Source organism: Sciurus carolinensis, chromosome 12 (genome assembly GCF_902686445.1).
Source record: "Sciurus carolinensis chromosome 12, mSciCar1.2, whole genome shotgun sequence".
NCBI lineage: Eukaryota > Metazoa > Chordata > Mammalia > Rodentia > Sciuridae > Sciurus > Sciurus carolinensis.
Genome location: NC_062224.1, coordinates 5,575,979 through 5,591,799, shown reverse-complemented (window position 1 = coordinate 5,591,799; position 15,821 = coordinate 5,575,979). Strand labels below are relative to the sequence as shown.

Genomic DNA, 15,821 nt, shown 5'->3' with positions numbered 1-15,821 from the left:
TGAATCCACAGCTGGAGACACCCACTTAGATGGAGAAGACTTTGACCACTGTATGGTCAATCCTATTATTGCTGAGTTCAAGCACCAACGTAAGAAGGACATCAGTGAGGACAAAAGAGCTGTCTGACATCTCTGTACCACATGTGAAAGAGATAAGCGTACCCTCTCTCCCAGCATTCAGGCCAGTGTTGAGATTGATTCATGAAGGAATCCACTTTTATACTTCCATTCCTGTGCTCGATTGGAAGAGCTGAATGCTGACCTGTTCCATGGCACCCTAGATCCTGTAGAAAAAGCTCTTCAAGATGCCAAACTAGACAAGTCACAGATCCATGATATTGTACTGGTGAAGTGTTCTACTCGTATTCTCAAGATTCAGAAGCTCTGCAGGACCTTTTCAATGGAAAAGAAGTGAATAAGACCATCAACCCTGTTGAGGCTGTTGCTCATGGAGCACCTCTCCAGGCAGCCATTTTATCTGGAGATAAGTCCACAAACGTTCAAGATTGGCTGCTCTTGGATGTCACTCCTCCTTCTCTTAGGATTGAAACTACTGGTGGAGTCATGACTGTCCTCATCAAGTGCAAGACCACCATTCCTATCAAACAGACACAGACCTTCATGACCTACTCTGACAACCAGCCTGGTGTGCTTATTCGAGAATATGAAGGTGTGCGTGCCATGACCAAGGACAATGACCTGCTTGGCAAGTTTAACTCACAGGCAAACCTCCTGCACCTTGTGGTTTTCCTCAGATTGAAGTCACTTTTGATATTGATGCCAACAGCGTCTCACCACCTCTGCTGTAGACAAGAGTACAGGAAAAGAGAACAAGGTTATCATCACTAATGACAAAGTCTGAGCAAGAACATTGAGCACATGGTTCAGGAAGCTGAAAAGCAAGCAGAGGGACAATTTGCTAGAGTCCTGTGAATTCAATATGAAAGCAACTGTAGAAGATGAGAAACTTCAAGGCAAGATAAATGATGAGGACAAAGAGAAGATTCTTGACAGATGTAATGAAATCATCCACTGACCAAATAAGAATCAGACTGCAGAGGAGGAATTTGAACATCAACAAAAAAGAGCTAGAGAAAGTCTGCAACCCGACCATCACCAAGCCACATCAGAGTGTAGGAGGCAGGACTGGGGGATTCCCTGGTGGGTGAGCTCCTCCCTCTGGTGGTCCATCCTCTGGGCCCACCATTGAAGGGGTTGATTCAGTACAGATGTAGCATTTTTCCACACAGTGAAATATAAAAGAGCCCAAATATACAGCAAATTTTGTGAGTGTTTTAAAGTTGTTCCTCTAGTACATTACTGGACATTCTCAATACCTGAATATGGAACATGTGCACAGGGGAAGGAAGTCACATTGACTTTATAAGCACTGTGTTGCAAGTAGAAAATGCAATATCTCAAGTAAGATTGTTGTGTAAAATGGCATACTACCTGAGTACTAAAACTATAGGGAGATATTGTGTCATTGTGTATACCAAATATGAACTGAGGGTCAGAAACACAGGTTCAGTGTAGGGGGCTTTCATTTTCAGTACATATTGAGGTAAAAATTAAAAACGGTTGATCTTTAAACTAAAATAATTTAAATTAAAAATTCAGGTGGAGCTTTAAATTGGGTAAAGTTTTCTTAAATATGAAAGCAAAAATATAGGAAGTAAATGTGTGTGTGTGTGTAAAGAGAGAGATAAAATTAAAAACTCTGTGTGTCACTGGGCATGGTAGTGTACCCCTGTAAACCAAGGACTCGGGAGGCTGAGGTAGGGCATTGCGAGTTCAAAGCCAGCCTCAGCGAGGCACTAAGCAACTCAGTGAGACCCTGTCTCTAAAGAAAATACAAAAAAGGGCTGGGGGTGTGGCTCAGTGGTTGAGTGGCCCTGAGTTCAACCCCTGGTATGAAAAAAACCTCTGTGTCAATAAACCCCACCAGGAAAGTGAAAATACAACTTGTAGAATGGAAGAAAATTTCTTCAAATTACATATTTGATAAGAGAATGGTACATAGAATGTATTATTAACTCATCAATCAATGACTGCATGGCCGATGTGATCCCACAATATGAATCATCAGAAAAATGAGAGATTACACTCCATTTATGTATGATCTATCAAAATGTATAAATGCATTCTACTGTCATGTAAAACTAATTAGAATAAAAAAATTTTAAAAAATAGTGAAAGGACATGAAACCAACTTTTAAAAAGAGCAATGCATTTGAAAGGACATTTTAATATAGACCAGGCTATATGGGCAATGACCAAACAGACTCCATTTAACCCTGAGTCTCCATGTCATGTAGGAAATGCTACTCCAGTGGGAACACCTCACCTCTCTACCCATTGACAGTTGCTTAGCATAGCATATTTGGCGATGCAAAATGGCAAAATTGTCCCTTCTATTCTTATACACTGTATTTGTGCAATATACCCTATGGATAGAATGTCAAAGAATGTTGTCTAGATATTAGAACCGTTCTTTAAATTATACTCAAGTAGTGTCATTTTGACCTGCTTCCCCTTCTGCTTATGATTTTAGATCTCATGATTTTTGTTTGTGGTTTTGAATCCCAGCAACAGTCATGTAGAATTAAAGTACTGACATGCTTTACTTGTGGTTCTGAACTATAAAAGATGTGCTCTAACCCCTGGAGGGGGTCGAGGAGTGCAGGCTTGTACCCTGCCTCTTGGCCCATCAGCTGGCAAGTAAATATTCCATCTCCTGCTTCGAGATCTCGACTTGGTGATTTATTGCAATCTCACCTTAACAATTTCACTAAAGAAGAAATAACAATTAGCCAAGAAGCACATGAAAAGATGTTCAACATTTATAACCATCAAAGGATTCAAACCAAAACCATAGTGAGATATCACTTCACACTAAAAAGAATATCATCAAAAAGACATGACGAATGTCAGTCAGGATATAGAGACATTGGAACCCTCATGTAGGGGAGGTGGAAATGCACAGAAGGGCACCCTTGCTAGAAAACAGTCCTGTCCTTTCTTCCAAAGGCTGAACATCAAATAGCCCTCTGACCTGGCAATTCTGCTCCCAGTTATATACCCAAGATAAATACAAGCAAACATCAGGACCCAATCTTGCACATGATTATTAATAGCAGTATGATTTATGACTATCAAGAAAGTAGGAGCATCCTAAATGTCCATCAATTGATGAGTGGATAAATAAAATGTGGGGGCATTCATACAGCAGAATATCATTCACAATAAGAAGGAAGGAGGTAATAGTACCTTCTGTAAGTTGGATGAACCCCAAACAGACTTTCAAGTGAAAGGAGCCGGGTGCAAAGGGACATAGATCATGTGGTTCTGCCTCATCAAACACCCAGGACAGGCCCATCTATGGAGACAGGAGTGCTTTAGTGGTTTCCTAAAACTGGGAAAGGTGGGGAAATGGGTGCACGTGAGGGCCAAGGAATACAGAGTTCCTGTCTAAGGTATCAAATGCATTTTTAAATTGACTATGGTGATGGACACTTTATGAATGTACTCATTGAACTGTACCTTGGATGGGAGAATTGGATATGACTTGTTTATTAGTGAACAATCCTGTTTGGAAAATCAAAAGGTAGTTATGACAAATGTGACTCGTTAATGTTCAGAAAGTGCTTGGAAGAGGACCTGGCACAAAGCTAAGTGCTGTTCATAGAGTTCTGCAAACACACACACACACACACCATCAAGGGTTGTAGTGTGTGTGGTGTTAGAAATCAATACTGCTGCTCATCCTCTTCATCTGACAAATGGGGATCTGAGACTCAGGGGTTTGCAGTTATTCTCTAAATGTATCTGGCTCTCTTGTCCCCATCTGTGCTCCAGGGTTCTCTGCTCTTTACCGCGCAGGAATGTCTGTGTTCTCTGTTTTCAGGCTGCTACCCACATCCCCAAGAGGTTGATTTAGGAGGTAATTAGGGAAAGATATGGTTGTTTTGAGGCTTCATGTGTTAAGATGCAGCTGTGTGTGGATTGGCACACCTTGTAAGTACACAAGGATTTACGATAGATAGTATTAAGATGACATTGTTAACTCTGATTTTATGGATTCAAGTTCCTTCATTCCAATGTGTGGAGGAAGAACAGTTTAAATATGAATTTCAAGTAACTACTGATCACACAAACTGTTTTGACTGAACTTGCAAACTGTAGCCTGTGTCTAAAATGATATTCCAGTTGTTTCATTCTTACTGTAATGATCCTGTGGATTCTAGAGATTGAAATCATAATGCATAATGAAGAGGCCTTAGAAGACAGAAGGGAATAAATAAATATGAAACCTCATGTTTTTTAAATGTGGTCTTTATTAAGCAAAAGAAGCTCTCGATGAAAAGAACTGAAATTGCTTCATCTTTGAGGTGTCAAACTGAGGAAGATTTTCTTCTCTCTCAAATCTGTGAGTTTCTATTAATTACTTCATGGATTGCCTTAATTAGATCTCAAATGAGACATTCTGGTGTGCTTTTACAAATACTGCTGTTAACAGTCTTTATGTAGTCTGCTCTAATGTTATAAATTGCTGAAAATCATAATGTTAATAATAAACAGTATCTCTCTAACTATAGCTGAAATCCAAGCACAGTAATAATTAGAAATAATGCAATTAAAGTTTGATTAGTGAATACTCAAGGCTCAATCTGTAGCAGTTAATATTTGTGCCATTTTGAGCAATAATATTGGATCATGGGTGAAGCTGACAACCATTGAGTTCATTTACTTATTCTAACATAAATAAGACTATGTCAAAATTATGCTAGAAATTGAAAACCCAAGTACATATTCTGATCATCGTTAAGTTATACATCTTGCCTTGAAGACAAAATCCAAATTTTACACTCTATTTTACAAATCTCTTCATCAAACAATAATATTTAGACCTTATTGCATGGTCATAGGCCTTATATAATTTATCCATAAGTTTCAGGCTCACTAAACCTGAAAATTCTTTCTAAATTTAAGCTCACAAAAATTGATACATAATAAATGACAGATTTGAATTGGAATGCTCACTAGCACATATCATGCTTCACAACCATATAATATTTCTCTGACCAGTAGAAGGGTTCTTTGCGGGGGATGGGGAGTGTGTGTTAACCTAGACACTCAAGGCTCCAGGATCCTGGGCAAATCCCTGGACAAATATTACCATTCTTTACAAACAAGAGCCACCATATCTTCAAAGTTTTCTGGAGATAAGGGAAGGTTACTGAGTAAGGCATAGGGAGCTCTGGGACTCTAACTCTACAAGTACATTCAAATCTGAGCCGCGAGGGGGCTTTGAAGTAAAATCAGAGCAAAACATAAACCTTTTACTCAAATTCAAGATTTAGCAGATGTTTGAATGTTGGGTCAATTAGAAAATCCTTTCGAAACTCACTTCCCTTCTGCAAAAAGGATTCTAGTTCCCAAGTGATTGTCTCATAAACCTCCCAGAGCTGAGGCGATTTCTGTGGGGTAGCAGTTGGCCAACCTCTTGGACATGCTCTGTGGGGCCAGCTGGCCCTCGGGTCCCCTGCTGAGGACAACTGCCCCCATGGAGCCTGGCCTCTCCGCCCCTGCACAGCTCCAGAGATGGCGTTCACAGGTTCTAAGTGGAGGACAGCCTGAGGATCAGCACTGAACCTCTAGGTAAGTCGGCGCGTCACAGGACAATGCAGCTATAGATCCTACTAATAAAAGACCTCATGTAATTCACGAAAGAAATAAAAGTGAAAACCCATAGGTTTAAAAGAGAAGGAAGGTTGGCAGTAAGGGAAGACTTGCCAAGCTTCTTCCTTCAAAATGTGTATTCTCAGAGCTTCTTCCACAAAATTTTCTACCAACAAGTTCCAGAAATATTTCTGGTTATATTCACCAATATCACTTCACTTTAGAAAATTAAGGATTCAAAGAAATGCTACAACACAGAAACACCTTAGTTTTGTTTAACACAGAGTTTTCAAAATTTTTATGTAACCTCAATTCATGTCTCACAGAATACAGCTTGTGAACTGTGGCTGAAACTTGTTTTTTTAAAAAACATTTATGATACCTAATAATTCAACAGCTTTAAATGATGTCTCTGCTCCTGCCATACAATGTGTGAGAAGCACAATTGAGATTCCCACTGATCTTGGCGAAGCCTGTGAATTCAGATGATAATCCACTCTGAATTCTCTGCCACCATTTTGAAGAAATAAGGGTTCATTTACTGCAAATTGATACAGATTTAAATATTATAGAGGAGTATATATCTGTTTTCCCTAATGTGAACATTTCCATAACCTATATAATATAGGGCAAGGGAAAAGTCATGTTGAGTTATCAAACTTTTTTCCCACTTTATCATTATCTTTTTCACATAAATAATTACATTTATATAGTGAATGTTTGTATTTTTATAATTCACAAGAAAAACATTCCATACTATCCATGTGATTCATTATACTCCTCCAGAATTTTGGGAAAAAAAATTTTTGTCATTTATGTCATCTAGTCTGTGCTATTTGTCACAGTATCCCTATAGAATAATACACCATCCATGCAAAAGCAATACTCATTAAAAATGAATTTCCCTATATGGAATTTGACATGACAATCGAATAATAGCGACTTGAAAAAACTAAACACCAATACAAATGAAAAGTTTAAAACAATCTACTCCACATAAAATATAGAGTCAGTATAGAGATACCAATATTAGTACTTCACTCCCCTGCCTATGAAGACCAACCGATCAGCTTTAGCATTTCAGATCCTTTGAGACTCTTGGGTTATTCATAGCTAGACATCTCAGAATCAATCTGGACTTTGGAGAAAAGTGACTTTGAATAAAATATGTCATAGGACACAAATTCACTGATATTCATTTTATAACTTATGGGTGTTTGCTGAACTGCTGGTCAAAATTTTCCCACCTCGATAGACTGAAATTCACATAAATGCAGATCAAAATAATGCACCTATCTTTGTCCCTAATTATCCCTAAATGTTGTAAAAAAAAATTTTCAAGTTGTAATACAAGATACCTAGAGAAAACTTTAACCAATGTATTCGATTTTTTACCCCAGAATTCACCACAGGACAATGGGAACACAAGTTCATTGACATACAGCACATGAAGAAGTTGACAGACCTCACGTCCTAGAGTTCCCTCTGAGATCTGCAGACCACTGAGCACCTCCCCTCTAAACTTCAGGTCTTTCATCTTCACATGCTGCCCACATTCTATTATTCAATAAATTTTTTCTTATTTCCAAGATCTATGTTTATTTGATTGTAGATGTTAATCTTATGTAGTTTAGCTATTTAAAAATTCACCTAGATATTTTAACTGTAATTTTTCCTAGGTTTACTCTAACAAATTGCCATAAACTAGATGGTTTAAAACCACAGAAAGTTATTTTCTGACAGTTCTGAGGGTCAGAAGCCCCAATTCAAGATGGTGGCAGGATCCCACTCCCAGGGACATCTCCAGGAGACCATTGCTCTTTGCCTCTTCAGGCTCCTGGAGACTCTGTGTCCCTCATGGTCACACTGTTTCCTCCCCTTCTGCCATCAGCCCTTGGCTATCTTCTGAGAACATTAATGACAGCGTTTATGGGCCATCCTGATAACAGGACAATCTCCCCATCACAAGATTCTTGACATAAACACATTTGCAAGGACCATTTTTCCAAATAAAATAAAATTTTATTCCAGAGAAATTTTTATATATTTTAGGGTAGCCATTATTTAACCAACTACAGCTTCTCTCACAACAAATAAATAATAAGTAAATGCTTTATGTATTGTTGCATTGGATACAATGCTCTAATTTCTAAATTTTAACTGAAATATTTTGTGAGTTAAAATTTTAACCAAATTCACGTTTTTTTCTGCTCTATCACTACTCTATCCTGTGATTTCTCCCCCAATTTTTAAGTTTGTTATTTTTCATGAAACTTCAGACGAATTTCGTATATTATCCCTTGATTTATCCCCCTTCAAATCTCCTTCACGGGTGCAAAAGAACACTCATATCCCATTGTCAAAATTCATCTCTTCAATGTAAGCACTTACCATTTTTTTGTAGAAAACATCTCACAAGTCGAATCTGCTAAAACAAATCTTACAACATTAAACGTCCTTGATCGTGAAAAGATCACCAAAAATCTATTCCTAGTCTGCTTATTTCAAGTAGGAATTCACAAATATGACAAAATACAGGACAACACAGGAAATCTGGCAAATCCTCCCAAGCATCTTTGAATGAAGTTTGACCTGCGATTTGATGGCGTTTGATGTTACTGATCCTTCCCTAACCCTTTTCCCCTCTTCAATTTAGCATACAGTTTCTGTCTCACTTCATACATATTCTTTATCTGACATCTGTATCTGGCAAGTAGACAGAGCATTCATTAGGAGGTGCAGAGGACTTTGAACTTGAATCTCAATGGGAGTGAGGCAGAGATGAGTCACCTTAGAGTTCCTGCTCCCAAGGGCCTACTGCTATGAGGTGGAAACAGTCACCACCCACACAGTTGTACTGATAAACAGCCAGGGATGATGGATGCAATAAATCTGAAAACAAAATACAAAGGAGTAGGCAGTGAATCTGAGGGAAATGGTTGAGGAAGGTTTGATGGAAAGCTTCCCATCTCTTCTCCATCTGTCAAAATGTTTTTGTGCTTCAAGATCTGTAGTAAATAAAAACCTCCCACAAAAGGCTGATATTTCTGATCAGAATCCACTGTGACACTCACAAGTAGCATGACCAGTTGGTATGTAATGCCTCATATTTATTCCTATGTATATCTGGATTTGTTGTTGTTTGTTTGTACTGGGATTTTAAGACTCTTGGGTGAAAAAGATTGGATTTTACTCATATTCAATAATATGTGCTAGCAGACTACCATGTTTGGCAAGGGACTAAATATACATTATGTGAATAAATAACTAAAGAGTATCAGATGTTTCCACTATTGCCCACAAAGAATTAAAACTTGTCAGATTTTCTTTCCCAATTCTAGAATCTAGTAACTCAGGAAAAAGTAAACAACTAAGAAATAACTATTTAGAAGAGAAGCAAAGAATGTGATTTCTAATGTCATCCCAAGTTCCTCATGGAGGAGGAAACCACAGGATCATGGTGGTCTTTGTGACCTGAGGAGATCAGGACATTTGCTCAAAGAGGTGAAGGGGCCTCCCTGGGTAGGCACATGAAGGAACAAGTAAGTGCTTGACACAGATGAGAAGATGAGCCAAGGAAACTGAGCAACTTGCCCAGGTAAACACACTTTCAATATGTTAGAGAACTTCCAATACCTTATTTCATCACTATCTTGAAAGTAGCAATCAATTTAATTTCCATCTACAAACCTAAATAAAATAAAGTTCAGAAAGGACAAAAGTTTCTCAATGCAGGATAATAGGAAAAGGATCAAGTACTAAAACCTAGATATTATATGGAGTTTATCCTGCAACGATGAGGGAAATTCAACCTTTAATTCCTCTTCATATGACTAATCCTTAAATATTTGAAGACAATTTCCCTCCCTTATTCTTCAAACTGTCCTCAATTACTTTCATTGCATTAAATTTTTTAATAGCTACATCAAAATTCTGAATTTTATTAGGTATTTGGCAGACTAATACTCATAAATGCTTTTTACATATTGACTCAGGAGAAGTCAATAAGCTCAAATGTTCAGCACCATATGAACAAGATAAAGGAACTAAGCTTGCTGGGCTGGGGCAGTGTGTGAATAAAGGCCTGAAGGCAGAGATTGATTATTAACTACCAAGTCAATCTGGGACGGCTCTATTGACTGACTTAAAAATATCTGATGTATTTCCTTTAAAATCTGGAACAAAAACAAGGATGTCTACTCTCACCACTCCTACTTAATATAGTGGTAGAGATTCTAGCTAGAGCAATTAGGCAAGAGAAGGACATAAAAGTGGTAAAACTAGGAAAGGAAGAAGTTGAATGATTTTATACTTAGAAAATCCAAAGAACTCCACCAAAAGACTGATAGTGCTAATAAACAAATTTTTCAAAGTGGCAGGTTACAAAATCAACAAACAAAAATGAATAGCTTTTCTATATACCAACAATGAATCTGTTGAGAAAGAAATCAAGAAAGCAATTTCATTCACAATGGCCTCAAAAAAATACCCAGGAATAATCAAACAGAGGAGGTAAAAGACCTCTCAGTAAAAACTATACAACATTGAAGGAAGAAATTGAAGAAGACCTCAGAAGATGAAAAGACCTCCCATGTTCATGGATTGGCAGGATTTATATTGCTAAAATGGTCATAATGCCAAAATCATTATATAGATTCAACGCGATCCCTGTCAAAATAGCAATGACATTCTTTATGGAACTAGGAAAAAACAGTCTTAAAATTCATTTGGGAGTCTAAAGATCTAGAATAGTGAAAGCAATTCTAAACCAAAAAAGTAATTCTGCAGGCATTGCAATAGCTGACTTCAAATTATACTACAGAGTTATCATGACAAAAACTGCATGGTATGGCACAAAACAGACACATTCAGCAATAGTGTAGAATGGAAAACACAAAGACAAACCTACACTCATACAGTCATTTGATCCTTGACAAAGGTGCCAAAAACATGCACTGGAGAAAAGACAGTCTTTTTAACAAGTGGTGCTGGGAAAACTGGTTATTCATATGTAGAAGAATGAAATGAAACTCTTGTTTCTCACTCTGCCCAGTCAAATTAAAATGGATCAAACACCTGGGAACAGAAATTATTATTATTATTATTATATTACTATTATGGTTCTAATAATTAGAACAGAAATAATAAAAACCCTTGAAGAAAAAGTAGGGTCAACACTCCAGCACATAGGCACAGGAAAGGACTCTCTCTGTAGGACCCCTAAAGCTCAGGAAACAATGCCAAGAGTTAATAAATGGGATGGCAACTAACCTTTCTTAATTTAAAAAGCTTCTGCACAGCAAAGGAAACAATTGAGAAAAGTGAAGAGAAAACCTCAGAACGGAAATGAAATTTTGCTAGCTACTCTTCTGTCAGAGGATTGATATCGAGAATATGTAAAGAACTCAAAAAAATGTAGCACCAAAAAAAAAATCAAATAACCCATTTAATAAATGGGAAAAAGAATTGAACAGATACTTCTTGAAAGAAGAACCACAACTGGCAAAAAATATGAAAAAAAGGGTACAACATCATTAGCAATCAGGGAAATTCAAGCTATCTCACACTAGTCAGAATGGCAGTCATCAAGAATACAAATAATAATAAATGCTAGAGAGGATGAGGAAGAAAAGGAACACTTCTACACTACTGGTGGAACTGTAGTACAGCTGCCATGGAAATCAGTGTGGAGGCTCCTCAAAGACTAGGCATAGAACCACCATATGACCCAGGTGTACCAGTTGGTATTTACTCAGAAGAATTAAGTTAGTCTCACTTCAGTGACACATGCACACCCATGTTTGTAGCAGCACAGTTCACAATAGTCACACCCTGGCATCAGCCCTGGTGTCCAATGACAGATGAACGGATAAAGAAAACATGGTACGTAAACACAATGGAGTTTTATTCAGGCATAAAGAAAAATGAAATTGATATTTGTAGGGAAATGAATGGAACTTACAACAAGTGAAATAAGGCAAACTCAGAAGGTTCAGGGTGGTATGTTTTCTCTCATATAATGGAAGCTAGAGAGGAGACAGAAAAGAAAGGTGGTGTGGGGAAACCACAAGAAAATCAAAGGAAGATCAGTGTAGCACAGGAAAGGGACTGCGGGTAGGAGGAGAGGGAAAGGAAGATACTGGGGAATGAGATTGGCCAAATTATATTGCTGTATTGTGTGCATGCGTGAATCCCACCATCATGCACAACTACATAACAATAAAAGAATATGTCAAAAATAACTCTCTTAAAGTCTTCATTTTCTAAGTTGTCCAGTCTTTTATTTCCTAAGAAAATGCCTTTATTCAATCTTTAAGTTATATTAAGAACCCAGAGTACCTTATTTAATATACTTTCAAAAAAGGAAGAGCAGGAAAAGGAACGGAGGGAAAATGGGGAAATTTTACTTTATCATTTTATATTTTAGCCAGTACATATACTACTGTCCCAAATTATTTGGTGCTGAATAATGAATATATAAAAATTCTACTTTGGAATCAACATCCCTTTACAGATGATTGATAACTCATGAACCTCTTAAGATAGCTCATCAAATCATCCTATTGAAAGAGAATATCCAGAAAAAATAATAAAATTGCCATTATTTTCTGCCAAGTGACTTATATTTTTCTAACATAATTGTTAAAAATGTAATAGAATTGTGCCCGGGGGGGGGGGGGAATCCAGATGTATCATCATTTAAGAATAAAATACTTGCAGAGAAAAATAAGTCTTCGTTGAGATACTTTCTGAGAACATGGTAATGGTTTTGATACTAGCAAGGGCATTTTGGAGGACTTGTTGATATACCTGGAGTCTAACTGGAGGTCAGAAAACATACACGTTGCCTTCTTTGGAAGCAACTGGATACCATTTTGGATGGAACTAGGGATCATTCTATTAAACAAAAGAAGTCAAACTCAAAAATCCAAGAGTAGTATGTTTTCTCTCATGTGCAGAAGGTAGAGAGGAAAAAGGAAAAGAAAGGTAGGGATGGATCTCATGGAAGTCACAGGGAGATGCTAGAGGAAAGGGGCCAAGGGGAAGGAAGCAGGGAGGGGGGAAGGGAGTGCTGGGGAGAGATGCTGGCAAATTACATTGTCTACGTTGTGTGCCCGTACAGCTGTGTAACAAGAATCCCATCATGTACCAGTGCCGTGCACCAACAAGAATATGGAAAAATAAATAAATAAAATTTTAAAAATATATCTGCTATAACCTTCAGCAATACCAAGGGTGGCGAGTAAATTCTCCAATTCAGATGTATTAATTGTACTTCCATGGATGAGGAACAACTGTTGTATGATGTTCAATTTTAGATGACATAGAGAGAAACTGAAATATACGCAGAGAGTTTGGACAATGGTAAAATATGAGTCCAGATTTCACTTGAGGGATTACTAAAAAAAGAATTGAGAAATTTAACTTAATATCTGAAAAATACAGAGAATATCATATGGTCATATTTAATAGTTAAAATTTTTTCCTGAAAAGAAATCACCAGGCTTATTGTGTACAATTCCTTCAGAGAAACATAGATTTAGAAGTATCAAAGGGAGAATTTGGGCCAATGCCAAGAACAATTTCCCAAGAAAGTAGTAAAACCTAGTTGCCATTTTGCTTTTAGAAGTGTAAAGATGGAGGCTGTGTGACTTTTGGAGAACATTTCTCCACTCTCATCTGAAGTTCCTCAAGCCAGCCAAAGACATCCTGAGACCAGGTGCCCACTGAGTAACAGATCTGAGTCTCTCTGGGCATGGTGGTGGGAAGCTTTCTTCTCCCTGTTCCAGAGATGGCTAGTTTCTCCCTCCCAGCTCCATCTCAAGGGGACTTGAGAAATGCTGCCTGTCCTTTGGTCTGGATATGTGGATTCCCAGAACTTAACTCCTACTCTCCTTTTCAGAGCTTCTTTCCTCTCTGGAAACTCTGGTAACATGTGGTAGGTGTGGTCTGTGGAGCCCTGAGCTAGATCACCAGCCAAGTCCCTAACCAGTCTCAGGCTCACCACTCTGTCCTCAACCCTCCCTGCATGTTAATGAATACAGTTTCCTAATCCTTTAATGATAACAGTCATTAATCGGTTAATTGGAAAAGTCATATTTTACATGTTTACCTTAAAATGCTGATTTTGATTACTGTTTTTGTGAATTAAAATTTCAGTAAACCATTTATAAATTATATTCAGCTTTTCCAACATAGTAATGAGAAACTCTGACTTGATTGCTGGACTTTTCAATTTAAAATAGAATGATACCTAGCTTCTGAGGGAAATAGTTGGCCTTAACCTGGTCTCTCTTCATCTTTATCTCCCCTCCTCCTCCAGCATATTTTGACACACTGCCTGGATTCAACTTTATTTTTAATATTAGGGGCAAAATCATTATCACCAACCTATTCATTATCAGCTGTCTTCCTGTACCTGACTGGAACTTTCCTGAAGTTCATAACTCTCCTCCATTCTTCATAGTACAAGATCTCCTGCAGAGTTTTCTTTAAGATTTAAGACATTTGTTGGAAATTTCCTTTTCTTCTATTGTGACAGAAGTAAACAACATGTTCTACATGGGTGATGTTTCAACAATCTGTAAAAATTTTTGTTTCTAAATTCTTCCAGCATAGAACTTAGAAATTTTTGCTTACATCGTTTCTCTGAAATTCTTAGAGGGCATCTTCTCCAGCTGGATCAACTTTTACATCTGATTGTAAATAAAAGACTCTTTAAGTTATCCACATCCATAAAGGGAGAAGGTGCTACCTAGAAATCATCTTCATATCAATTATTTTTCAAGTGTTTTATACAACGTGTGAGTTCATGGATATTTATTGCAATCTACATTCAACCCATCCTTATTTTTTAAGTATAGAAAACTGGTAAAGATGAACTCAAATATTTTAAAAGCCTTAAGATGTACTGCTATTCCTGAAAACTATGACAGTATTACAAGGAAAATAAACAAAACTTGACAGTTTGTGAGTTCTGGATGCATCACTTCAGTTGATAACCATGATTTAGAATTTTTGAATTTATTTTTATTCTGCTCTACTTTTGATGCTCTCATCTGTGAAGGAAATATTTTCTCATTTTATCCACATTTTTAACGTTCTTCTTCAATCCAGATTCATCTATCCTATATTTGAGCACAGGTGAATCAGTGGATAATCTTATTCAACCTCATTTATGCTCAATAGATGACTACTAGGACCTTTTTTCCCAAGGGCCTAAACCACTTGTATTTTGACGTAAAACTTTGGGTTTGGCAGTCTAGGTTTTTTCACTGACTATAGGTCTCCTACTTAGAATTGCGTATCTTTCTTCTTTGTGCCTTTAAATTATCCTAAAAATTCATTGTTTACAATTTTCAGCTTCGGTCTACAGCATGGAGCAAAAGAAACAGAAGAAAATTGTAAAAGGAATCTTAAAATTCAAGATATTTTATGTGATTTTTACGCTGAATTACCTATTAATCATTTTGGTACTCACTTTTATTGTATTTTTATAAATAACTGATTTCATTTTGTTCATAGAATAAATACCACTTCATGTTGTACTTATAAACCACTAATTCCTTAAGTGTGTGTTTAAGTTACCATGCCTAGAAAGGATCATGAACGACATAATCTTCTAAGGGACAGGTTAGGAAACATCTCATACATAAGCATTGTGATGTGTTAATGGTCACATATAAGTACTTTTGGGTTTGTAGGCAAGAAGTCTCTGACAACAACCCAGCTCTGATGCTCTAGTGGAGTGTCCTTGGAGAAGAAGAAAATGAAAGCACAGCATAACAAAACTTATGAGACATGGTAAAAGGGCTGGGTCTACGGTTATGAGCACTTCATTAGAAATAAGAAGGATCTTAATTCAAGAACTCAACTTTACGTCATAAGGAACTGTCAAACAACTAAACCCAAAGATAGCAGAATAAAGGGCATGATAAAGATTCTAGAGGAGTAAAATTAAGGAGAGAAAAATAAGAGAACCAAACAATAAAAAAATTGGTTAGAGCAATTCTTTTTAAAAATGGGTTAAAACATGTTATAATTTATTCTTCACAGAGAGACCAAACCAGACAAATAAAATACAAGAAAAGTATAGACCAATATCCCTTATGAACATCGATGCCAAATTTTTGATAAAA

General features: G+C 37.1%; 1 pseudogene; it reads left to right on the top strand.

Moving 5' to 3' along the window:
• LOC124961948 (heat shock cognate 71 kDa protein-like) overlaps window positions 1-15,821 on the top strand; it is a 119,338-nt pseudogene that overhangs the window by 4,729 nt on the left and 98,788 nt on the right.